This window comes from Crotalus tigris, unplaced genomic scaffold (genome assembly GCF_016545835.1).
Source record: "Crotalus tigris isolate CLP2741 ecotype Arizona unplaced genomic scaffold, ASM1654583v1 scf7180000017631.5181431, whole genome shotgun sequence".
In the NCBI taxonomy this organism is placed as follows: Eukaryota; Metazoa; Chordata; class Lepidosauria; order Squamata; family Viperidae; genus Crotalus; species Crotalus tigris.
The window spans coordinates 4,864,628-4,890,243 of NW_024096525.1; the positions used below are offsets into that span (position 1 = coordinate 4,864,628).

The 25,616-nt window shown below is 41.6% G+C and overlaps 1 protein-coding gene across 1 annotated transcript in view; it reads right to left on the reverse strand.

Annotated features, from left to right (window-relative positions):
• Positions 1-25,616, reverse strand: part of PTK2 (protein tyrosine kinase 2) — a 259,759-nt gene that overhangs the window by 227,998 nt on the left and 6,145 nt on the right. Inside the window, exon 2 of the mRNA XM_039334574.1 lies at positions 13,751-13,812. The gene's annotated coding sequence lies outside the window, so the exon portion shown is untranslated. The remainder of the gene's footprint in view (positions 1-13,750; positions 13,813-25,616) is intronic.

A 25,616-nucleotide genomic window follows, 5' to 3' on the forward strand; every position in this document is an offset into this window, starting at 1 on the left:
GCTCCTCTTCTATCCCAAACATTCACTAAGCATCAGCTACGTTTTCAAGCTCACCTTGCATTTTTAAATCACCCCAAATCTTCTGGAGTGGGCATCTATATTAATTAGAATAAATCTGATTTAATTATATTACCTCTAACCAAGAAATAAAAGTTAATACTGGGAACTAAATATGCTGCGTGTTAAAAAAATGACCACACTTGAACGAAGAGTATTGCAATTATCTTCTTATTGAAGCGAAGATTAAACATATTCCACCTCTGCTAAGTTTTCTGATCTTTAAAAATTGTTTTCCAAATGTTCTTCTGTAAGCAGAAGTGTCCTCAAACACGGAACAATTATAAGGCTTTGTAATAAACAGTAGCAATTATCTTACATTTTAATTGATGCTATGTATTGCACAACTTTCATTCAGGATGATGCAAACCATTCTGCGATCCATTTAGTTTGAACTTGGAACAGGCTACAGGCAGTCCTCAATTTACGACCACTATTGAGCCCAAATTTTCTGTTGCTAAGCAAGGCAGTGGTTATGTGATTTGGTTATTCGCCAAATTTTACAACAGTTTTTGCTACAATTGTTAGCAAAAGCGCCTGAAGGCAGGACAAGAAGCAACGGATGGAAACTCATCAAGGAGAGAAGCAACCTAGAACTAAGGAGAAATTTCCTGACAGTTAAAACAATTAACCAGTGGAACCACCTGCCACAAGAAGCGGTGAATGCTCCAACACTGGAAGTTTTTAAGAAGAGACTGGACAGCCGTTTGTCTGAAATGGTGTAGGATTTCCTGCCTGAGCAAGGGGTTGGACTAGATGACCTCCAAGGACCCTTCCAACTTTATTATGATTATTATTATTAAATCTGCAGTTGTTCAGCAAATCATTGTTAAGCAAACCTGACTTCTCCCACTGACTTTGCTTGCTGGAAACCACCTATGAAGGTTACAAATGGTGACCACATGACCCCGGGACAGCGCAACTGTCTTACGTACACGTTGGCTGCCAAGCGCCCGCATTTACATCATGTAACCATAGGGATGCTGCAACCGTTCATTGTGAAAACTGGGCATGTCATCTTTTTCAATGCTGCTGTAATTTTAAACGGTCACTAAACAAATGGTTTCATTTCCAGAAATATTACAGCTCTTTTCTAAGGACATTCTACTATTATTTTTTTTGATGCCTGTTATCTTGTTCTCCCTTTATTCTATTCCTTTCAACCAACCTTGCCAGGCATGTTTTTTTTTCTTCAATCCATCACCCATTCATATCAAATACCTAAATCAGGGGCAGGCAACCTAGGCTCTTTTATGATTCGTGGACTTCAACTCCCAGAATTCCTGAGCCAGCATGGCTCAGCTTGGAAACCTCTCCTTTTCCCCTCAGCATGGCTGGCTCAGGAATTCTGGGAGTTGAAGTCCACCAGTCTTAAAGTTGCCAAGTTTGAAGACCCCTGATCTAGGCTAGGGTTAGGCAACCTTGGCTCTTTTATGACTGGTGGACTTCAACTCCCAGAATTCCTGAGCCAACATGGCTCAGGTTGGAAACCTCTCCCTTTCCCCTCAGCATGGCTGGCTCAGGAATTCTGGGAGTTGAAGTCCAGAATCATGAGTTTTGCTTAATGATCGTCGCCTCAAGAGAGCTGCACGTTGAACTTTCTTGCCATCCGTGGCAGTCCTATTAGCTATCCCCAATTCTATATTTCAAAGATGTCCGTCTTCTTTCTCCTGCTTTTTCTCGGCGTCCTCAGTTCACAGCCATATGTTCTCACTCAAAAATCTTACTACTTTAACCACACTGGTATTCGTTGTCATTCAAGTAAGTTTGTCTAAGTTACCCACTGCTTCCTCCTTGTGATTAATCTTCTGTTTACTTCTCCAGCACACAATATATCTTCGGTTATTCCTGAATCCAAGAAATAAGCCAATCTAACATCTTCACGTGCTATCAATTATAAGTTCACCAAAGATGCAGAGTCACCACCACCACCACCACCTCCTCCTCTTCCTCTTTTACACTTCAGGTAGCGAGAGAAATAAAGTTCTGGTTCTTGCTCTTCTCGTGGTTTCTGAGTGACCTTAACGCGTATTTTTCCATTTTCATTTTTACTTTCTAAATGAGCTCGAGTGTGTCTTCTTTACTCTCAGCTAGCAAAATATCATCTGCAAATCTCAAATGGTTAAGTTTCAGCTTGAAATGGAAAAATGCGACATAAAGCTTATAAAGCAATGGATCCACAATCTCAAAAATAAGTTGGTTTGAAAAGGGGAGCCCAGCCACCATCAGTACTCAAATGATCTCCAGAATACTTTCCAAAAGGCGGAAAGATTTGGGACCCCACACGTCTTAAAGAGACAGGCTCTTCCATACTATAGGAGCTGCCACCGAGAAAGGTTGGCTGTGTTTCCCAAGTAATGTGGAGTGGGGACCCTTAGCATCACTTTCTCAAGCAGCTTACATTAAGAAGAAAAAAATGTGGTTGGGAAATATGGTCGTACAAACATACAGTAGACAAAAATCATACAAAGATTTCGTAGGTTAACATCGGTATTTTGAACTGGATCCAGAAACCTATCAATAATCAATGCCACTTCTGGAAAACAATGAACTACCCTCCAGAACAGCATGGCTGAGAGCAGACGTCACATGCTCAAGAACATTTAAGATTTGCATATTCCTACTCGCTTCCCATGTCCCAAAATTTCAACCTTTTCATCTGTTGTTCTTTTTGTATAGCGTTTTGGATTCAAAGGCAAAAGCTGCTTTGGAGAATGCGGGGACACAAAAGTGGTAACCTGGATGTTATTCCTTAAAGCAGCTGTGCCACTTCCCAGGGGAGCGTAGTGTCCTCCACAGCTGTCAAGCTATCCTGGGACAACATACTTAGCTACTTACTGCAGGGCAACATAGTCGCAAAGCTACTAATTCTATTTCAAAGACGATCGTTGTTAGAGTTGGGGGTGAAGGTTCGTTCCCTGAGCTTGTGGGTTGGTTTCTGAACGTTTCGTTACCAGGCTAGGTAACATCTTCAGCGGAGTTCAGGGCATGTCAGTGTCGGTGTTCTTCTGTTTATAAGGGCTTCAGGTGTGGCTGTGTCGAGTGAGGGTCTTGTGATGGGTCAGGTGTGAGTCACACACCCACACCTGAAGCCCTTATAAACAGAAGAACACTGTTGTTGTTGTTGTTACTTGCGAAGTCGTGTCCCCATGGACAACGTTCCTCCAGGCCTTCCTGTTTTCTGCCATCTTCTGGAGTCCATTGAAGCTCACGCCTACTGCTTCAGGGACCCCATCCAGCCACCTCGTTCTCTGTCATCCCTTTCTTCTACTGCCCTCCATCTTTCCCAACATTAGGCTCTTCTCCAGTGAGTCCTTCCTTCTCATTAGGTGGCCAAAGCACTTGAGTTTCAACTTCAGGATCTGGCCTTCTAAAGAGCAGTCAGGGTTGAACTCCTCTAGGACTGACCGGTTTGATCGCCTTGCAGTCCAGGGGGGTTTGATCGCCTTGCAGTCCAGGGGACTCGCAGGAGTCTTCTCCAGCACCATAGTTCAAAGAAGAACACTGACATCCCCTAAAGTCCACTGAAAATGTTACCCAGCTGGGTAACGAAATGTTTGGAAACCAACCCACCAGCTCGGAGAACGAACCTTCACCCTCATCCTATACCCGAGCTACAGGTATTTGCTACTATTGCAAATTGTTAAGAGTTATTTGAATTATTTCTTCTTATATCACCTCCACCCCACTGGTATTTCATCCTGGCCTTTGGTAAAGATGATTGGTGCTGCCCAGAGTCTCCAGGAGTCAGGCAGCGAATAAATAAATAAAAAAAATAGAACACGTTTCTCCAATGCTTAACGAACTGACAGCTTCTGTTTGACAAGTTACTTTATCTTATCTGAAAGTACACTCTTACCACCCTGTCTCAAAGCCAGACTTTAAAACGGTCTAAACTCGCTTGGTGGGGAACTGACGGTATCCGACTCTGAGATTTCCAGGTTTTGAAGTTTTCTTTCCAACAAAGAAGCCAGAAGGAAATGCTCAGAGGCAATTCTTAAGCAGCATTATACACAATTCTATGCGGAAAAACTGGTTAGCACTTTATTTACAGGAGGCTGATGTTTCTCCCCCCTCTTTTGTTGAGTGGATGTAGCTAATGTTTGTAATACTAGTCAGCGGGGAATTTAAATCCTGTTATCACTACCAGTAGCTGCAAAGCTAAATCCAGGCTCTTAAAAGCACCGTCCTTCAATTATCTTCATTCAGTGTCTTATGCTATTCTGGTGGAAGATCTCTCCATTTCTATCAAATCGGAGCTTTTAACATTTCAACGGAACCCTTCAGCAGAGCATATTTAGGGGATTCCCAGAAAGCAATAGCTATAAAAATGAAAGGTTATCTTTCATATACGGGTAAACGTTAAAGCCAAATACATGATCTATCCAATTATAAATAGCCTAAAGCAGGGATGTCTAATCCTGGCAACTTTTAAGATTTGTGGACTTCAACTCCCAGAATTCCCCAGCCAGCATGGCTGGCTGGGGAATTCTGGGAGTTGAAGTCCACAGGTTTTAAAGTTGCCACAGTTGGATACTCTAGTCTAGCCAAAAGATATAGATTTATATATAATTCTGTGAGTAGGGTTTGATTCAACAACATATAAGAGTCTGTGAGCCTGGAAACTAGCTCAACTTTAAACCAAGAAAGACATTTAATTTAATTCAAGATTAAATTACTTTCCTCTAGTCAGAAGTGCTGTGTGAATCTAAAAACCCAGACAGCTGTGGGGTTGGTAGTGGACAGTTCATAATCCATCATACACCTAAAGAAATGAACTAAAGTGCAGAGTGATTGAAAATTCAAGATATTTTAATGTAAAGCTAATTTCTTAGCTCTGGCAAATAGAATCCACTTCTCAAACTCTATGGCACTACTCAGGCCACACAATACTGCCTGCCTTAAACACTGGGTAAGGGGCCAGCAACACAATGATGCCTTGCCGATCCCCTCTTGGTAGAACCCATGAAACACCACACTGCTTTGGAAGCAAGCAACTTGCAATTACATCTTCTCCAAGGTGTTTAACAGGAATTTCTTCTCTCAGAACTGGCTGGGCAAGATTAATTCCTGCAACAAGAGAGGAACTATTTTATTCTTTGAAGCTGAACCACAGCTTCTTGGTATACTGCAGTGTTAAGAATTATTAAACAGTAAACTTCACAATTCAATGTGAATTGTTCTGATAGAATAAGGGGTAAACATCATGTCAATACCTGGAACCACTGAGTACTTTTTATCTTGTAAAGTTTCATGACCAACTCTTTAGGTCCTTGGTCCCCCAGGTTTATGAAGTCTGCCATCTTTAGATCTAAAAAGCCTATCAGAAAGGATAAATATTTGCATAATAAAAGAGGAATGTTTGATTTCCCTGAAGGAGGCGTAATGAAAACATTGGATCCACAGCAAAAGAAAAGAGATTTAAATTACTTGTCTAAAGACAACTGTCAAATCCACTATTCCTGAGCAAGTTGTTTAGATAAGATCGTGTTATCTCCAAATATTTTAGAATCACATTGATTTAATTCTATTCTGACTGTACTTTGAGGTCAGAAAAGGTCTGGCTTTCCCTGGTAGGATATATGCATCAAGAAATGAAAAGGAGATCATGGCTCAGCTGATTCTATTGAGCTACCTCTCTAGGATGCAATCCAGAGGCATAATATTACAATGCTTACAGTTGTTCCCAAGGAAATGGATCCAAAATATAGTGCAGGGCAATCTTTGTTCTATCCAACAGTCACTATGTTTGCCCATCGCTCAGGAACCTATGGCACACTTAATAGTAGTAGTAGTAGTAGTAGTAGTAGTAGTAGTAGTAGTAGTAGTAGTAGTAGTAGTAGTAGTAATATATCAACAACAACAATAATAATAAAGTTGGAAGGGACTTTGGAGGTCATCTAGTCCAACCCCCTGCTCAGGCAGGAAACCCTATAACATTTCGGACAAATGGCTGTCCAGTCTCTTCTTAAAAACTTCCAGTGTTGGAGCATTCACCACTTCTGGAGGCAGGTTGTTCCACTGGTTAATTGTTCTGTCACGAAGTTTCTCCTTAGTTCCAGATTGCTTCTCTCTTTGGTTAGTTTCCATCCGGTGCTTCTTGTCCTGCCTTCAGGCGCTTTGGAGAATAGCTTGACTCCCTCTTCTTTGGGGCAGCCCCTGAGATACTGGAACACTGCTATCATGTCCCCACTCGTCCTTCTCTTCATTAAACCAGACATACCCAATTCCAGCAACCGTTCCTTATGTATTTTAGCCTCCAGTCCCCTGATCATCTTTCTTGCTCTTCTGTATTCTTTCTAGAGTCTCAACATCTTTTTTACATCGTGGTGACCAAAACTGGATGTAGTATTCCAGGTGTGGCCTTACCAAGGCCTTGTAAAGTGGTATTAACACTTCACGTGATCTTGATTCTGATCCTCTGTTAATGCAGCCCAGCACTGTGTTGGCTTTTTTGGCAGCTGCAGCACACAGCTGGCTCCTATTTAAATGATTGTCCACTAGGACTCTGAGATCTCTCACAGTTACTACTATTGAACAAAGTATCCCCTATACTATACTTGTACGTTTGGTTTTTCTTGCCTAAATGTAGAACCTTACTTTTTTCACCATTAAATTTCATTTTGTTAGATAGTGCCCAGTGTTCAAGTCTTCCCCTTATCCTCTATCAGTTAATCCCCCTGAGATATCCCATACTCTGCCTCCCATCCCTTGGGGTCCCAACAGCCTCTTAGGCCTCCTCCCCACCCCACCCCATTACCAAAGCTAACAATGTCAGAGCTAAAGTGTAAAGTGTCAAGCGCAGGGGAAATCAGGAGATTCAGGCAGCTCAAATGAGTACAAGGATTTATTGCAAGCTTACGCTCTCTACAAAAATCTGAGCTACTAACGGGTCAACGAGCAGGAATTCAGAAGGCATTGAAGGTGAGTCTGGACATGGATCTCTTGCGGATGCACAGGGACTTGTGACTTATGACCTGTTTGACCCCTCCCTTGGGCTCAGCCTGGTCATCTCCTACATAAGGCTAGCACATAGGGCGGAAAGGAAAGCTGGCAGGATAAAGCTAGACGTAGCTTTGGCAGCATGAGTTGTGCTAGTGCAATACCAGCAGTTACCTAAGGCTAGCTGTAGCAAGGAAAAGAAAACGGGAGAACTTTGCCAGCCTCAGGAAAAAGATGGCCATTTGTGGGATTGTGCCATGTGGTCAGCAACGCAGCAGCCTGTCCTCCTTCCCTACCCTGACCTTCTGAGCTCTGGAGAATCTCAAAAGCTAGGTGAATGACCGATGACGGAAGGTGCGGAGGAGCATGTGGAACCTAGTGGGGTGGCGAAGCAGACCCGGTGCTTGCGGGAACTTGATGGGGCAAGGTGTGTTTGTGTGTGTGTGTGGGGGGGGAGAAATAAGCAGAGCGGGTTCTGCCACATCAGTTGTAAGAGTGATCAACCACAAGGATGTTGCAGCAGACATAACTTCAGGACTGGGGCCTAAGTCCCTGGGGGGGGGGGTTCTTATAACTTTGAATGGTCATTAAATGACCTGTCAGAAACTGAGATTACCTGTACAGAGAAAGTAAGGAAGGGGCTATGTTACTATGTAGCACCCAGGATTCTCAGCCTCAGCTCCATATGCCATAGTTTAAGAATAGATAAATGTTAAACTGCAGCCAGTGCTTTTCTAATGGGCATTGACACTTGTAACTCATGGTAGTCCAGGATACAATCTCACAGCTGGCTACTCTTGAGATCACATTACTAGCACCCATTGAGTTGCGAGTCAACTCTTCCTACTTTCTATGAAGTTTCATTCCCCAAGAGACCAATATATTGCATCACTAGATAGCTGACAGTGAATAGGTAGTTTCAGTTGATCATCTTCTACAAATTCTTTCCACAAGTCTGCGTTCTTTTTAGCACTCAATTTTCACCTTAAAAATTACGCCCTCTTGTACTTCTAAATTATAAGCACTGACATGTAACAACGTAACACAAAGCAGTTTCCTTTACAAGCTCTACTATGCATTGAGATGTTCGGGCTCACTATTGAACGCAAGCTTGCAAAACAAATGCAATCCCCCTCTCATTCAAACTTCCCTTGCTAAGCAATTTGACAGAAAGGGAGGAAACCCCCCCCCCCGAAATTAGGCTTGTTAGAAAAACTTCCAAAGCTTAATCACAATTAAACTAAAATGTGAAACACGTGATTTGGATTTTCATCCAAACATTCAGCTGGTCAATATTTAGATCAGTGGTTCTCAACCTTTTTAATGCCGCGACCCCCCCCCAACCGGTCGTAAGTCGAGGACTACTCAACCGGTCGTAAGTCGAGGACTACTCAACTGGTGCAGCACCGTTTGCAGAATGGGACTTTTGGTGGGCTCAGCAGGGCAGAAACAGCCTGGACAATTCCTATTGTCTTTTGAAAGCCAATAGAATTAGACTCTATTCAAGAGAGTCTATTCTATTGGCTTTCAAAAGCCAATAGAATAAAAGGGAGTAGCACAGCTAAGGAAAAGGGGAAAAAAATGGGGGACTGCGTTGTTTGGCGACCCCCGTGAAATGGTCGTTTGACCCCCAAATGGGGTCCCGACCCACAGGTTGAGAACCACTGATCTAGATGATATTTATTTGGAGATGCGCAGACAATGATAACAAGCACAAAGTTGTTAGATGTTTTTATATGTACAATTTCTGGATTAATCAAACCAGACCCAAATTATATATGCATCAGGTCTATAAACATTGGATTCCGGAAGCTGCCTCTGAAAATGATCCATATGGTGCAACTCTACACAGATTGATGGGAGCCTAAAATAGTTTAGTTTTATGTCAAGAGTACTGGTTTCCAGGTTTAGGTCAAAATATTACTTTTAATACTTCAAGTGCTAAGTGGCTATAGATTAAAATCCTATTATCTTTCATTCTGGACAGACTATCTAAGTGATAAATTTTACTTCAGATCTTTTTAAACCGCAAAAATGTGTTAGGTTGGTGTGTTCAAGGCACAAAGCCTTCTCGATGGTAATCCAAAAACATTTTGAAGCTTGCATCCTCCCCACAGGATATGTAGATCTTTTCAATGCCATCTTTAATGCAATAGATATGTTTATGGTAGTCATTTCACTTCTCTGAAAGTGTGTGTGTCTCCTGAGAATACTGTGGACAGCCAAGAAAACAAATAAATGGATCATCAAATCAACCCACAGTTCTCCTTCGAGACGCAAATGACCAGGCTCAAATTATCCTATTTTGGAGACATTATGCAAAGACCTCTAGAGACGGTGCTAATGCTGGGAAAGGTAGAAGGGAAGGGAAGAAGAGAAGAACCAGCAGGAAGGTGAAGGCAGAGACTCAATTACAATGGCGATGAGTACACAGTTGGAAGACTTGATCATCAGCACGGAGAAAAATCTATGCTGTCATTAGCAGTCGAATATAACCTGATGGCACATAATCAAATAACTCCATATAATCTTTTGAAAACAGAAAGGCATATGCAAATATCAAGATTTAGGAACTTCAGAAGCTGTAAGAAAAGCAAACCTTATTCAAAGGCTGGAATTATTCTAACATTCATACAATATTGCACCCTTATATGGAAGCTCAGAATGCAAGATCACGAATTTAATTTAATTGCGAATAGGAAACAGGGACTGGACATATTACGTGTTGATATGCATGTTTTAAAATAGTGGCCCTCAACCTATTGGGCATCAGGGACCGGTTCTGTGGAGAGAGATTTTTCCGTGGACCGGAGGGGGCGTGGTTTCGCGTGCTGCCTGCATCCCGCGGATGGGGCTTTGCTTGTTTGTGCGGACCGGTTGCTGGCATGCCACGGCCCAGTGCCAGCCCACGGACCGAGGGCTGAGGACCCCTGTTTTAAAATACTTACCATGCTGTTTTTGTTTGCTTTTCTGCATTTTACTAGAGCAGCCACGAATAGAATCCACAGTGTGATTTCGGCCACTAACTTTCATCCAAGAAAATGCTGTACTGCATGAGAACACAAAGAAGGCCAAATAAAGCACACTGCTAAAACTCTTCCTGACTTGTTTTCCAGGCTTTTCAACTATAATCTCAAATGAAAAAAAAATAAATAAATCTACAAGCAGGGTTAAATATAAATGACAGAGACAAGAAAAAAAATCAATTTTTCAATGGAAATTAGTTTCTGGCTCATTATTTTCTGACTTTCTCATAAATTGAAAAGATAATTCAGCAGTTCTCAAATTGCAGAAAATGACAAGCCAATGAGTCACAACTGCTTTTTGGGTGGGTCAGCAAGCTGCCATAAATTGAATCTGGCCATGTTTCATCACTTTACTGTAAGAGCTGAATCCCAAACCCACAATTTATCAAAAAATGAAAGGAAGCCCCTCCCTCACACAAAAAAACAAGAATGCACCAGATTAAAACCACATTCCCCAAAATCACCTTTTTATACAGTTCCTCGTCTGGTATCAGTTTAGCAGCCAAGTGCAAAATATGCAGAATAACTTTTCTTATAAATATATTACAAAATACCACAAATCGTCACCTTCAGACTTAATGCAATATACCAGTGTTTCCCAAACTTGACAATTTTAAGGCATGAGGACTTCACCTCCCAGAATTCCACAGCCAGCGTTGCTGGCTGTGGAATTCTGGGAGTTGAAGTCCTCATGCCTTAAAATTGTCAAGTTTGGGAAACACTGCAATATACCTCTGAAAGTCCACTTCAACCAACAATAGATGCTTTCTCTTACCAATTTCATAAATGAGTTGCAATCATCTTTTTCAGGGTGAGGGTGATTGGGCCCAAATCACCCACCTGGATTCCGTGTCTTAAGGCAGGACTAGAAGTCAGGTTTCCTACACTATCCAGGACTAGACTAAACTGGGTCTCTTTGATACTACCCAGCAGGAGATGCCACTGAAATCTGCCGATTTCTGGGATTTGGCTAAATTAAAGCAACCTCAGCTGAACTCAAGTAAGGCAAAGTGCTTGCTCATCAATTTACTTCCTAATTTTGGAACTTATTAACCCTCTTACACTTACTAAATATTAAAATTCATTTGTCTTCCTCACATCGTCCAAAAGGCCACCGCAGCAATATTTAAGAAGCTATCTTTTGTTTTTTAACCGGTAAGACAAGATTCTACATTTAGGCAAGAAAAACCAACTATACAGGTGTAGTATAGCGGGTACCTTGCTCAACAGTAGCAACTGTGAGAGGGATCTCGAAGTCCTAGTGGGCAATCACTTAGATATGAGCCAGCCGTGTGCTGCAGCTGCCAAAGAAGCCAATACAGTGCTGGGCTGCATTAACAGACGGATAGAATCAAGATCACATGAAGTATTAATACCACTTTACAATGCCTTGGTAAGGCTACACTTGGAATACTGCATCCAGTTTTGGTCACCACGATGTAAAAATGATGCTGAGACTCTGGAAAGAGTACAGAGAAAAGCAACAAAGATGATCAGGGGACTGGAGGCAAAAATATATAAGGAACGGTTGCTGGAATTGGGTATGTCTAGATCAGTGGTTCGCAACCTGTGGGTCGGGACCCCATTTGGGGTCGAACGACCATTTCACGGGGGTTGCCAAACAACGCAGTCCACCATTTTTTTCCCCTTTTCCTTAGCTGTGCTACTCCCTTTTATTCTATTGGCTTTTGAAAGCCAATAGAATAGACTCTCTTAAATAGAGTCTAATTCTATTGGCTTTCAAAAGACAATAGGAATTGTCCAGGTTGTCTCTGCCCTGCTGAGCCCACCAAAAGTCCCATTCTGCAAACGGTGCTGCACCAGTTGAGTAGTCCTCGACTTATGACCGGTTGAGTAGTCCTCGACCTACGACCAGTTGGGGGTCGCGGCATTAAAAAGGTTGAGAACCACTGGTCTAGATTAATGAAGAGAAGGATGAGGGGGAACTTAATAGCAGTGTTCCAATATCTCAGAGGTTGCCACAAAAAAGAGGGGGTCCACCTATTCTCCAAAGCCCCTGAAGGCAGGACAAGAAGCAAAGGATGGAAACTAATCAAGGAGAGAAGCAACCTAGAACTAAGGAAAAACTTCCTGACAGTGAGAACAATTAACCAGTGGAACAACCTGCCTCCAGAAGTGGTGAATGCTCCAACACTGGAAGTTTTTAAGAAGAGACTGGACAGTATAGGGTTTCCTGCCTAAGCAGGGAGTTGGACTAGATGACCTCCAAGATCCCTTCCAACTTTATATTATTATTAACCTCTTTCTGATTTCTTCTTATTATTATTAACCTCTTTCTGATTTCTTTTACCACTCTTCTCTTCGTATGTCCGCGTTCCAAGCAACTTGTGGATTTCACCTACAAATCCTACCAACAAGCAGACAAGGAAATGCTTTCCTGTACCATAGGCAGGCACCTCTGAAAGAAACATCTTGAACTAGCAAAGGTCGCATCCAAAAAAGTAGCAGATGCATGCAGACGAGAGCTGGAATTGCAAAAGGGGATTACGTGTGGCTTTCTACAAAATTTCTAACTTCCACAAGATCTTCCAAGAAAACTAGACTCTACATTTATTGGCTCTTTCTCAGTGACTAAGCAAATAAACCCAGTAGCATTTCGTTTGCAACTGAACAGAAGGTTCATTCTGTATTCCATCCGTCCTTTGCTTATAAAAGAGGCACACACGCACACACACACACACACACACACACACACATAGTGTTCGCAGGTGCCCTCCCCAGCTCCCAAACTGGTAAACAGGAAAAAAGAGTACAAGGTGAAAGGGATGGTAGGCTTTAGACATAGAGAGCCATAGTCTGAGTAGTTGATATACTGGAAAGCTACGTTTTCATCCCAACTGTCACCGTAAGTTAAAGACTACCTATATGAAAGCCGAGACTATTTATTAAGTACATTTACATAGTTGCCTATCTCACATACGTAACTCTGAGCTGTGTACACAGTTAAAAAAACCAAAAAAACAATACGACAAAATAACCAAAAACACAACCAAAGATAATTAAAAAACAAAACATAATCCACAGGAAGGTGCATTTGGTTTCCCTTTCATACCCACATTCCCAGATCCCCAGGGCCGATGGCAAAGCCATCCCCTGGCCCTTCTGGAAATCCAGCAAGGTTGGGGCCAATCTGACCTTGAGAGGAATGATATTGCAAAGAATGGCTACTGCGACAGAGAAGGTTTTCCTCCTGGTTGTTATGGGTGACCTTCTTTTGTGGACGAGACCTATAACATGCCCTTCCTGATAGACCTAGTGGGATGGGCAGATGTGATTGGGCAGAGGCGGTCCCTCAAATAAACTTTTTAAAATATCCTACATTTTCTACAGCCCTACTGATTCTCTAGTGCCGATGCTAGGGGAAATTCAAAGTGCAGCTGAAACTAGGTACTGCCACAATACCAAATGTCCCCTCATGAGAAATTTAAGCCTTGAGAAATACCTTCTATTCGCTATAAGACTGCAATATCTAAAATTATTAAGCTATTCATCAAGGAATGTTAGTACGAGAGAATTATCCCCAAGTTAACACTGCAGAAAGCGTATAGTGTAGCATACAACTGAGTAAAGACCCTGAAAGTTATTACTGTTGAGCTACAGTAATAATTTTCAGGGCCCTTACGCAACTGTATCCTACTTTATACATTATAATCTATCAATGTTTACATGCCAGCAAGCAGGAGAAACAAAAACAGAATACCTACTTTAAAAAGTTTTCTGGCTCTCAGCAGAAGGTCTGTCCCAATAAACAGATGGTTCTTCAAATCTGTAATAATAATTGGAAAGAATCAGGAATTTTCTTTAACACGGTTCAGTACAGAGGTGGACTTTGTGTAGCAATCACAGTTGGGACCTTAGTTCTTGCTATCTTACTTCAATTTTCCTTGGCTTTTTCAGTCCTGAAAAGGCCATAAATACAAAGAAGGGTTGCAAAGCTACTTTTCATCGCTGTCATAACTGTGAACAATCACTAACTGAAATAGTCACTCAACACACGGTAAAGTCCAAACCTACGAAGAAGAATGGTACTTTAAAAGTTTTCAAATGAATAATTTACAACTACTGAAAATGGAAGATACAATAGGATTTTGTATAAAAATGAAAGTAAAGCAATTTGGCACTTTAAATGTATTTTTTTGCACCTTCTTGGAGTTAACACATTACATCAACAGCATTCAACAAACATTCTTATTGGGTGCAAGAGCACTCAGTATATTTTTTTGTCAAAGGTTATCTCTCTCGAGAATATTTGTTCCCAATTCTATACTAGATATTTGAAGTCAGGACTTCTCCCACCAAATACTTTAAGGAAAAATATGGTTTAAAAAGAAATCAAGACTTTATACATAATGGCACTGACTGGAATTTTTCTATCTTTGAAATACCAGTTTATTATCAGGTTAACATTCAAACCTAAACTACCTTTTTACAGGCTGACACCATAAGCATAAATGTGTGAGAATCACAGTCCCAAAAGTAGTAAGCATAGCCATGAAAAAAAAAAAAAAATTTGATTTCATTTACAACTTACATTTAAAATTCAGTATAATTAAACTCGTCTTCCTCATCCACATGTTAAATGTTATTTTCTCTACTACGTTTAAAGTTTTAATTGACAATTTCTGGAAGTTTCCAAAGGCCACACCCAAGTTTTGAAGGTGCTTCAAACTGAAGTTCCCCAGGCTTAACTTTCTTATTAAGGTTTCCTATCGAGTCATGGAATGTGTCTTAAGCCCTAAAAAGAACTCAGACTAAGTTAAAAGAACTTTAATCACTTGGAATTAAAGCATCAAAATCCTGAAAAATGACCACACATTCCTTATGCACGCGGGCTGGTTTTCCCACTCTTTCCTTCCAAGCAGCCCCTGCCATAACCCTGTTCTCTGCCACTCTTTCACATTTCTTATTTTCAAAGCAAAATATTTGGAGATTAGCCTCCCTTACGCCAGACTATCAAGCCATAAAATGACTCTTTTCCATATTGACCTAAGCCAGTGGTGGCGAACCTATGGCACGGGTGCCAGAGGCGGCACTCGGAGCCCTCTCTGTGAGCACACATGCCGTTGCCCCAGCCTTGCCTCCCCCCGCGACCCCCTCCTCTCCAGCAACCCCCCTGATGGAGACTCGCCCTCGAGTGTGGCCCACATGGAGCAGCGCAGCCAAGGACATGGCAGCCAGACAGCGTAGACAAGACTCTGCCCTCACGCCCCATCATGCAGTTGATGCTGCAGGGCGCGGGCAGAAGGTGTGGCCGCCATAGCGCTGCTGGGCTGCCTGGACGATCTGCGGCGGGCCCTGGAGGCGGTGAATGGTCCTGTGGGCAGGCAGGGGGGATGGGGGGGCAGAGTAGGGGCAGGGCAGGGGGGTGGAGCGGGGCGGGGCCAGTTTTTGGGCACTCGGTCTCTAAAAGGTTCGCCATCACTGACCTAAGCTATATTACTGAATACCTAGAAATATCTACCAAACCAAGTTTATTAGATTTCTTACTATCCCTGATGGTTAAGTTTCCATACTTCGATACTGTAAATTCTTGAATGGATCTTGGGTATAACTAAGAAAGCGAACATATAATGCAATCAAGTTTGCCTACTCCGCTTCCCCTCGAACTAAAATGTATTAATAACTTACATGCCATCTGAGATAGTAGTTTTTAGACCAAAATCTTCCCCCAGTTCATGTTACAAAAGTGCTGCCGCAATTCACATAATCAATAGCAACTTTTCCCCACATTTACTTCATCGAATCTACAAATTAATCAAATGTGGCATATATTCCATTCACTTATTTTCCAACTTGACCTACAGTATGCTACTAATATCTCTCAAATTCCACACTGAGCAGACGTTAGCGTGCATAATGTGCCAAATGCACACACACACACAAAAAGGCAATATTCAATCACCCATAGAGGAAACCTCAGGGGTTTCCTATGACAGGATGGCTAGACAGCTAGACACCTTAGATAGCAGAAAAAGAAGAAATTTGGGCATGAGTAAGATTTGACAGTTCTGTCGGTTCAATCTAAAGAAATGATTAGGCCCCATCTTTAGAGAAGTTTCACATATTAAGATTTGGTAACACAAGAGCCGGATGGCAAACAATGAAAGCAGCCAGCCATGTGCTTTTTGTACAAAAATGACAAGGAAGGGCTTGTATACAAAAGAGGTGGAATTTGCATCACAAGGGCAAAACTCTATTTCCCCCATTTCAATAATGTGGACTAGGTGCTTGGTCAAGTTCAGCCAATTAACTCTGGTTAACTAATGTTCTCCATATCTGGTAGAAAAAAGATGCTCTAGCCTCATATAAGGAACGGTTGCTAGAATTGGGTATGTCTAGTTTAACGAAGAGAAGGACAAGGGGGGACATGATAGCAGTATTCCAATATCTCAGGGGCTGCCATAAAGAAGAGGGAGTCAAGCTATTTTCCAAAGCACCTGAAGGCAGGATAAGAAGCAACGGGTGGAAACTAATCAAGGAGAGAAGCAAACTAGAACTAAGGAGAAACTTCCTGACAGTGAGAACAATTAATCAGTGGAACAGCTTGCCTCCAGAAGCAGTAAATGCTCCAACACTGGAAGTTTTTAAGAAGAGACTGGACAGCCATTTGTCCGAAATGGTGTAGGGTTTCCTGCCCGAGCAGGGGGTTGGACTAGATGACCTCCAAGGTCCCTTCCAACTTTACTACTATTATTATTATTATTATCTAGAGAAGGACAGATTCCTCCGTAGGAGGAGTGATCTAGCCTCATTAAAGGAAACCTCGGGTAGTCCTCGACTTACAACAGTTCATTTGGTGACCGGTCAAAGTTACAACAGCACTGAAAAAAGTGATTTATGACCATTTTTCACATTTACAACCGTTGCAGCATCCCCATGGTCACCTGATCAAAATTCGGATGCTTGGCAACTAGCTCATATTTATGACGGTTCCAGTGTCCCGGGGTCCTGTGATCCCCTTTTGCGAACATCGGACAAGCAAAGCCAATGGGGAAGCCAGACTCATTTAACAACCCTGTTAGCAACTTAACAACGGCAGTGATTCACTTAACAACGGTGGCACAAAGCTTGTCAAATGGGGCCAAATTCACTTAAAAGATGTTTCACTTGCCAACAAAAATGCTGGGCTCAATTGTATAATGCAGTGATGGCGAACCTTTTAGTGACCGAGTGCCCAAAAACCGCCTCACCCCTGCCCCGCCCCTCCTCCCCGTAAGGCCACCCACCGCCTCCACACCCACCACAGCAGATCGCCCAGGTGGCCCAGCATCATGGCGACCATACCTTCTGTCCGTGCCCCACAGCATCATCTGTGCGTGATGGGGTGCGAGGGCGGAGTCTTGTCCCTGCTGCCCAGCTGCCATGGGCTGCGCCCTAGGCAACTCTCCTCTGGGGGCTGCTAGTGAGGAGGGGGCCATGGGGGGGCTGGGGTGACGGCGCACGTGCCCAAGAGGGCTCTGAGTGCCGCCTCTGGCACGCATGCCATAGGTTCGCTACCACTGGTCTAGTAGATCTCTACTAGACGGCTGACACGCGGAATAATGCCTGGCTACAAAAGCAGACAAGATGAAAGCCAAGAAGCTTAATCCAGGCCAAACACAGTTGTTAGTGAATGGTTTACCTGCCCAGATGAGGTTAGTTAAATGCGATTTGCAGAACATTCCATGAACAAGCTGTTCTGTCCCCAGAATGGCTAATTTCAAGTAGTCTGTATCCAAGTCAAAACAAGCAAGCTTCAGGGAGTGTTTTGTTTCACTCAAATGTGGATGCATTTCAGAAATATTTCTGAATTTGGGTGATTTTGGTCTGGTTTGGTTGCTGCAACTGCCATTGGAATTTTTCATGTGTTTTGCAACTGGAGAATTATTCTTCACGTTCTCTTTAGGCCAGCACAACAGGTGGGATCAATCATGTCCATAATGCTACTGCATTAATCTTCGGAGGACAGAGATCACAGTGGAGTTATAGAGCCAAGCAAGAGGATTTAAGGAGCCCTTGACACACAGGCAGCGTTTCTGACTCTGCCTTTGGAGAAAGATTGACTGAAGAGTAAGCCATAAATTACAGAAAGGGACAGCTGGACTCAAAGCTGGACTAGTAATTCTGCTGGACTGACGGTGACTGTATTAAGTATTGGGATGCTATCTGCCCCTGAAGTGTCTTTCACAGATCCAAGCCCATTTATTTTAGTTTATTTTTGATTTAGATTGAGTTTTTCCCCTAAGGTAGTATGGTGCGTATAGTCAAGGCCATGGTTTTCCCAGTTGCAATGTATGGACCATAAGAAAGGTTGAGTGACAAAGAATTGAGGCCTTTGAACTATGGTGCTGGAGAAGACTCCTGAGAGTCCCCTGGACTGCAAGGTGATCAAATCAGTCAGTCCTAGAGGAGATCAACCCTGACTGCTCTTTAGAAGGGCAGATCCTGAAGTTGAAACTCAAGTACTCTGGCCACCTAATGAGAAGGAAGGACTCACTGGAGAAGAGCCTGATGCTGTGAAAGATGGAGGACAAGAGAAGAATGGGACTACAGAGAATGGCTGGATGGAGTCACTGAAGCAGTAGGCGTGAACTTAAATGGACTCCAGAAGATGGTAAAGGACAGGAAGACCTGGAGGAACGTTGTCCATGGGGTTGCGATGGGTCGGACACGACTTCACAATTAACAACAACAAAGTATGGTGACTGGGGGGATTCAATGGATAAAGAGAGAACATTTCCTTGACCCCCCCATTCCCTTGCATTTTTTATGTTAAAAGAGCATTCCACTCCTTCACCCCCAGCCTTCCCTCCAAATATTTGTAAGAATTATTCCAATTAATTTCTAGTCTGCTGGCCCTCGTAGCGCTTCTGCACACTCAATTTATATTCATTTGTATAATTTAATTAAGGCACAGTCCAACTTCCAAAGCAAATCTGGGCAGCTCACAGTATAATGAATAACACAAATACAAAATAAAACAGAACAAGATGGAATCTGGTCACCCAGTGCAAAAACACCATCTAACCAAGACACTCCCATCCACCTAAAGCTAGGCCTGGAAATTAACTAGGTCTTCAAGGCTTTGAAGAACCTTTATTCTGTCTCAAAATAAGATCTGAAATTAAAATCCTCCCGCCCCTCCCCCCCATCCTCCAAAGCAGAGCTGGCTGAGGAATTCTGGGAGTTGAAGTCCACAAGTCTTAAAGTGGCCAAGGTTGAGGACCCCTGCTCTAATATTTTAAGGAGGCGTGCTTGCTCATGCCAGTGCGTTCTGTGAAACAGCCATGCTACACTCTATTTCTTAACAGGTGGCAACACCTGGCTGACCTCATAAAGAAAACGACACGTCCACAAAGCCGTCAAGTCAAGCTCAAAATGGAGACTTTACTGTACCGCCAACAGTAATCCTAGAAGATAGCTTTCAAAAGTATTCAGTAAGGCTGTTACTAGAGAACTACATGTTCAATACTTGTGAAAATAATTCACTTTTGAAAATCCAGAATGATATCAATAGAAGAGATAATAAAAATAAAGCCTGCCTTTTAACTTCAGATAATAAACATTTTAAAAGATGGAATCAGAGAACAATATGAAAAGCTTTATTCTCTGGTTGACAACAAAGGCCTCCTTGTTAATAACACAGCTGTCTTTATTCATCTACGGGTCCACTATTAGTAACACAGGTGTCATCAAACTGCTGCAATAATTTACACATTACACTGGAGTAACCTGATCATTAAAAGCCTAATTAATATGCAATTATATCCTTAGTCCAGCAATCACTCTTTTACCCATTTTGTCATTAGATGAATTCAGACCCACAAAATTGATGAGGACTAGATAAAACCAATAAATACAAGAATTGCCTTACTCTATGTCAAATTATGTCAAATCAGTTTAAAGTTAACGGTGGTCTTCTTTGGGGAGGGAGCCATTTCCAAGCTGCATTTCCCAAGCAGTTCTATGGAAAAAGTCAGTTTTTGACCTCCAGTCCGAAAAATTGAAGATACAGCACAAACTGCTTTTTATAGATTTACACACTTTTATCAGTAACAAAGCAATTGTAATTAGGACTTAGTTCTCTGCTCTGTTGTAGCCACTGTTATTATTCCTATGTTCAAATATGTCAGGAATAACATATGCATTGCAGAATGGTCTTCTAAAATAAAAAGATAAATGATGGCATAAAGGCATGAGGAACTGACCGTCGTGTAAATGTAGGGTGGGTGGGCCAAGTGCAAGAAAATTCTTTACTGGCCTAAATAGAAAAGACTTCTACAAAAATAAACAGTGCTTAATAGCGTATTTTTACCAATTTTAAATGGTTTGGTTTAATTTATTTACTATACTTGCACAATCTCCCATGTCAGATAAGTGACGTTGGTTAATATCATGAAATGATCAATACAATAACAGAATGCAATACAATAAACTCTACAAAACAACAAAAATAGAAAGTAACTATTGAAAATTAACTTATCAGCAACAAAGACATTTAATTCACTATATTTTGACTTCCATGCCTGAGAGAAAAGCCAGCCCTATTCCAGCAGGATTGGGGATAAATTAATTTTTGAAGGAACTGTGAAATATTAAATAGCACCCCAATTAATATTGGAAGACAATCTGTGTTTCTTTGAGATTAAGTCCTAGATTAAGTAACGAGTAAAATGTTTCAGTATTTTCCATGTAAGTTACAGCATGTAAAAAAGGAAAGCAATTTTGACCAAAAACATTTTTTAAAAAAAATATTCAATGGGAACTACCGGTATTTATTTCTCAGAAGCAACTTAAAAATAAGTTAGCAAGAGAAGAATCAAAAATCACAATATGAATATGCTTCCTTCCTTCACATCCTCTTAAAAGTTAAACAAATGAGTGTCATATGTATAATGCTATCCAGTGATGGGATTCAAATATGTGAACAACCGGTTCTCTGTGTGGATGCCGCTTCCGGAAGTCCATTCTGGGCCTGGGCAACAAAAAATTAGCTATATGATTTAATATCTCCCACCTCTAATTAATTAGTCAATCTATTAAATCTATTTTTCAAGCCTGTATACAGTTTTACTGCTGATTTTCTGGATGTCTAAGTTTATTCCACGGATTACAATAGCGTAGATTATTTTTCATTTTCTTTTTAAATTGCTAATGACAACATTAAGATGAATAAATGCAGAAAAGCCTCAACCCTAGAACACAAACACCACATCACCGAAAGTTTATGTTTTATTATTGAAATCAAGTACTTTTCTCTTTTTTCTTTACTTGCTTGTTACTGTTTGTTGTTTCTGGTCTTTTGCCATAAAGAAATAATTAAAATTTATTACTTAATCTACTTCGGAGGGTCTTCAAACTTGGTCCTTTTATGACTTGTGGACTTCAACTCCCAGAATTCCTCAGCCAGCGTGCCTGACTGAGGAATTCTGGGAGTTGAAGTCCACAAGTCACACAAAAGGGCCAAGTTTGAAGACCCCTGATCTACTCTCTCTCCTCTCTTGGAAGAGAAACGAAAAGTCTGTGGATAAAAATGCCCACAAACCTGGAGAAAATGCATTTCCTCTTCTTCTGGAAAGCATTTGCAATTTCCGAGGAAAACCCACCAAATTGTGTTATCTATTCAGACACTACAGGGCACTGACTTTATAGAACCTTCCTATGTTTGAACTCTGTGAGATCTGATGGCTGTTGCAATCCATAAAAGATTTGCCTGTTACGTACTTTGCGATGACCTAACTTTCACTGCTCACAAAAAAAGGGGAAAAAATATGACTCACTGGTTTAGCTACATTTTCTCCACTGACCTTGGTTTCTCTGGCCTCTTGCCTAGCCATTCCCTCAAGCTGTCTCTATGAAGACTTCTTTAAAAAGAAATATCCTGAAGTACCATCAACGGCAAGGCTCTCGTAAACCTTTGCGTCAATATCCCACATTGTTGTTCCCACCCACCATCTCCCCTTCGAAATTTCTATTTGATTAGAATTGAATACGACTCCGAGAACGTCAATATTATAGAAGTACAGGGTTTATAGAAGTACAGGGAGTCCTTGACTTACATTCATTCCCTTGGAGGTTACAACAGCACTGAAAAAAGTGACTTACGACCATTTTTCATACTAGCCACCGTTGCAGCACAGAATGGGACAACTCGCCACAGGACAATGTAACAATTCAATTTAATTATTTAAAATAAATTTGAAAATTAATTTTTGTCATTCACATTTCATTCTGTTCCTCCTTTTGCTCCCTTTCTTTAATGATTCTTTTCTACCATTACTTTAATATTTAGAATAGAGTAGAAAATATGGAATGGAATGGAATGGAATGGAATGGAATGGAATGGAATGGAATGGAATAGAATAGAATAGAATAGAATAGAATAGAATAGAATAGAATAGAATAGAATAGAATAGAATAGAAAATATGGAATGTAATGGAATGGAATGGAATAGAATAGAATAGAATAGAATAGAATAGAATAGAATAGAATAGAATAGAATAGAATAGAATAGAATAGAATAGAATAGAAAATATGGAATAGAGAATAGAATAGAATAGATAGAATAGAATAGAATAGAATAGAATAGAATAGAATAGAATAGAATAGAATAGAATAGAATCTGGAAGGGACCTTGGAGGTCTTCTAGTCCAGCCCCCTACTCAAGCAGGAGACCCTATACCATCTCAGACAGATGGTTGTCTAGTCTCTTTTTAAAAACCTCCAGTGATGGAGCGCCCAAGATTTCTGGAGGCCAGCTATCTCACTGGTTGATTATCCTCACTATCAGGAAGTGTCTCCTTAATTCCAGGTTGATTCTCTCTTTGGTTGTGGTGAATTGCCTGTGGCGAGTTGGCCTTGGCGAATTGTCATAGACCCATTGTAACATCCCCATGGTCACACAATCAAAATTCAGATGCTTGACACTTGGGCCAGAGGAACACCTACAATGCCCTGTGAGGAATATTCGCAGATAAACTTGCTCAGAATCACTCTGAACTAGATTCCAGGCTCAAAACCAGTCAGCTGACTAAAACATGGTTATTTCCCAGTTATCTGGGAAACAGTTCAAACCTGCTGGTCCTGAGGATGTTGTGTTCTAGATCCATGTGCCTCCTAAAACCTCCCAGGAAATAACAGGTAATTGGGCCTAGAAGCTGTGGCGAAATCGATGAGGAGTAATTTGCTCAAGCCTGAAAGACTGAGTAGCTGTGGGTTTGGGACTCCCATTCCCCCTGATCGGGGTCTGAGATTCTGAATGGGGTTAGCATGCCTTCAAGCAGAGCAGGCTTGCAGTTTGGGAGTCCTTCTATCTAGAACAGACATGTCAAACACGAGGCCCAGATGTGGCCCACGAAGTAGTTTCATATAGCCCGCGAAGCCATCCTGGAAACAGTGAGGGAACGGCCCCTCTGCCTTGGCCCTGGCCCAGGCCACCTGGGAGCCAATGTAAAATTTTGTGGTGGCCATCTATGCTGAAACGCATTCAGTCTTAGCTCCATAAGCCCCCCCCCCCTCCACTGCATGGCCTGAGAGGAACACGAGACTCCTCCAGTGGACCATGCCTTGGCACTTGCCCTGGTCCCACCCCCTTCTGCCAGAGACCCTCAGATCTGTCCCACTCCTGTCCAGGCCCCCACAAGCACCCTTGACGCAAACAATGTAGGCCACCCCCACTCCATCCACACCCACCCAGCCCCCTGAGCGCAACCGCAACGCTGATGCGGCCCTCAATGAAATTGAGTTTGACACCTGATCTAGAAGATTGTCAGCTCCTATTCAAAGAGCACAGGGCAACCATGACTCAGAGAGCCTTTGCATAAATCCATCTTATAGGTCTAATGCACCTATTCATCATCTGGGGGCCCTTCTCATAGTAGTTACTCAGGATTTGTCACCCCTCCCCTTTGTCTGGATTGGTGCAATGTACTCTATCTGGTCTGCCTATGAAGACCTGAGAAGCTACAGCTGGTCCAGAATTCAGCAACACAAATACTTATGGGCATGTCTTGGTACACCCATATAACACCGTTACTCTGTGAGCTACACTGGCTCGCAGTAGGCTTCCACATTTAATTCAAGGTGCTGACCATCATCTATAAGACTCTTTTCAACGCATAAGGTTATTTGAGGGCTCCTTGGTGCTCTCTGAGCTTGCTTGTTTTCTTGCAGACGTTTCATTACCCAAACTAGGTAACATCATCACTGCTAGCTAATCATCAGACAAGCATTGGGGATGTTACCTAGTTGGGTCATGAAATGTCTGCAAGAAAACAAGCAAGCTCAGAGAACACCAAGGACTTCTCATTTCACTCCTGAGCTATAATTATTCTCCTTTATTAGTGCATTCTCCTTTCTTTGGCAAGACTCTTGTCTCCAGTTATTCTGCTTGTCCCATAAGATCCGACAGTTATGGCATGCTCGGGGTCATTTCTATCAAACAATAACATTCAACTGGACTCAGAAAACATGCCTTTCTCTATTATGGAACCAATCTCTCTTAATATTTAAATAGCCCAACCCCGCTGAACTGTCACAAGTCTTGCAGCCTTCTTTCACTTGGTCAGTGGGCTTGGCTGTGTGTGTGAACCCACCTTGGTGATAATTGTGTGCCTTTGAGTTACCCCAAATGAGATCTGCCATTTTTGTCAGGACGATCGTAATAGATTGTTAGCCATCCAAAGTCATAAAACGACTTATATGTGGGCAGCCATATCAATGTAAATAATAAATAAATTATATTTATTTTATGAGGATTCAAACCATTTCCCATAAGACCACTAACTTGCTTTCTACATAACCATCACAACAGCTTATTTTTGTCAGAAGAGACATGCTCTGAAACAGCGTATCGAATAGAGTTTTAAACTTGAACAGATATTGTGCAACTTCTTCATAGTAACTTACAGATGACAAGCCTTTCCACCAGCAGAGAAGACACAATTCTGAACTCGGCAGGCGGACTTGGCAAAGTTATTTGGTCACCTTTTGTCAAGAAGCCTTGTTTCCATATTTCATTTCTTTTTTTGGGTCTTTTGAAGAATTGTATATTTTTGTAGTAACTAAACAGGAAAACTGACGTTTACATTTTGAATGAGGTAATCCTCCGGTCAGTGAGCCTTCGTAACATCTTTTCAAACAAGCTACTTTTAGTACTGTAAAATCTATTTTAAAAAATAGCTGGCTACAGATATTGGAAGCATTCCAAAGGTGAAGCCACACAAGAAAATCTAATTTTAGCTACGTATAATTAAATAATAAAGCTAGGGAAAAATCAATTTCACTTATGGCTAACTTTTCCTAATAAATACTATTTAAAATTTAACACTATCCCAAATATTAATAAGAACAAATCTAAAAACAGAAAACATAAAGCACCTACTATATAATCCTGAAAGAGATTTGTCCCAGCTCTCTTACTGTTAAATACTTTTAAAACCCCGTTTATAAAGCAATCTGGAAAGAATAGGAACTTTTCAGGCTTTATCCACAAAGAGAAATACAATATGCCATACCAAAAAAAAACAAAAAACCAAGAGATATACTGTCTCAATTTATTATCCTTAATGAAGTATTTATAGGCTAGAAAA